This window comes from Protopterus annectens, chromosome 7.part0 (assembly GCF_019279795.1).
Source record: "Protopterus annectens isolate FY-2018-M chromosome 7.part0, PAN1.0, whole genome shotgun sequence".
In the NCBI taxonomy this organism is placed as follows: domain Eukaryota; kingdom Metazoa; phylum Chordata; order Ceratodontiformes; family Protopteridae; genus Protopterus; species Protopterus annectens.
Genome location: NC_056739.1, coordinates 1,327,890,179 through 1,327,891,357, shown reverse-complemented (window position 1 = coordinate 1,327,891,357; position 1,179 = coordinate 1,327,890,179). Strand labels below are relative to the sequence as shown.

The 1,179-nt window shown below is 36.6% G+C and overlaps 1 protein-coding gene across 2 annotated transcripts in view; it reads right to left on the bottom strand.

The window, feature by feature from the left end:
* LOC122807037 (cell surface hyaluronidase-like) overlaps positions 1-930 on the bottom strand; it is a 615,869-nt gene extending 614,939 nt beyond the window's left edge. For both annotated transcript variants that reach the window (XM_044077936.1, XM_044077937.1), the window contains exon 1: positions 821-930. The gene's annotated coding sequence lies outside the window, so the exon portion shown is untranslated. The remainder of the gene's footprint in view (positions 1-820) is intronic.
* Between the last annotated feature and the right edge of the window lie 249 nt (positions 931-1,179).

Sequence of the window (1,179 nt, the reverse complement as noted above, 5' to 3'; positions counted from 1 at the left end):
AAGTTTTGTGCCTTTGGGAATTAACAGACTGCTTAGTTTCCTTCAAGTCTTGCAAAGGGGGATGGGTAGTCAGAGTCATGCATCTTCTCTCTTAAAGATATATGCAGCTGCAGTCCTGTGTATCAGTAGGATTTCCTTTATTTAAAAGAAATAAGTTTGGAGATGTAATTGATGTGTGAAAACTTCGCTTCTATAATTCAGTGCTGTTCTTTTGGTGAAGAAGACTTCTACATCTGGATAAACTACAGCTTCCTGCGTTAATTTAATAATGAGCACACATCTGTGTAAATTAAAACTTGGCTCTTAAATCCTTACTACTCTTGTAGTTTCCACACAGACATATGGCATTATTTTCTTATGCCTTTGTAAGGAAAAATAGTCATTTCTTATTGGTTACTAAGGTAAATCAAGCATCTGCTTTGCTGTTCATTTTCTTTTTTGTCAAACTTTTGATGTCTTCTCCGGAGTTATTGCCAAGATAATCATACTGGATTGTTACAAGTTTAACATAAGCATAAAAAGGTACTTCTCATCGTCTAGAATTTAAAGTTCAAGGAAACTTTACTTACACAGTTAGAATATTGATTCTTCATGCACAAAAATGAAAACATTGACTTAAGTGTAGATGGACTACAGTCCTAAAGTTGGCAAGGAACTATAGATGAATCGCTGATGTTTAATCCAACTGTTTAAGCTACTATATTCTACTGTATAGACCTACTTTTTATTTTGCCTTTTAACACCTTTAGCTGTCATGCCAACAAACTTGCAAATTTTATAAAACAAAAAGTTTCTGTTAAATAGGAAGAGAGTCACTCACTGCCTGCAGGATTGCTCCTAAAGGAAGACCCAGCAGCTTCATACGGTAGTAGAAAGGTATGCAGTCATACTGAATCCGCTGAAATATTTTGAAACAATGAAGCTTTTCAGTCTGAGAGCAAGGATCCTTCTGTCGCTTTCTTGTACCAGGATGCTGAGAGCTAAGTTTCTTCCAGATGCACTACTCTAAGGGGGGTATGATGGGGGGTACCTTTAACAATCCACTGGGCTTGGTTTTGATTAAGTAGTACTTATGTGGGCTGTGTTTAACTTTACCCCAAAGGCACACAGTTAAAATTCTGCAAATGAGGAACAGGCGTAAGAGACCAAAGATAAACCAAGTATGCCTTAAAGCTATTG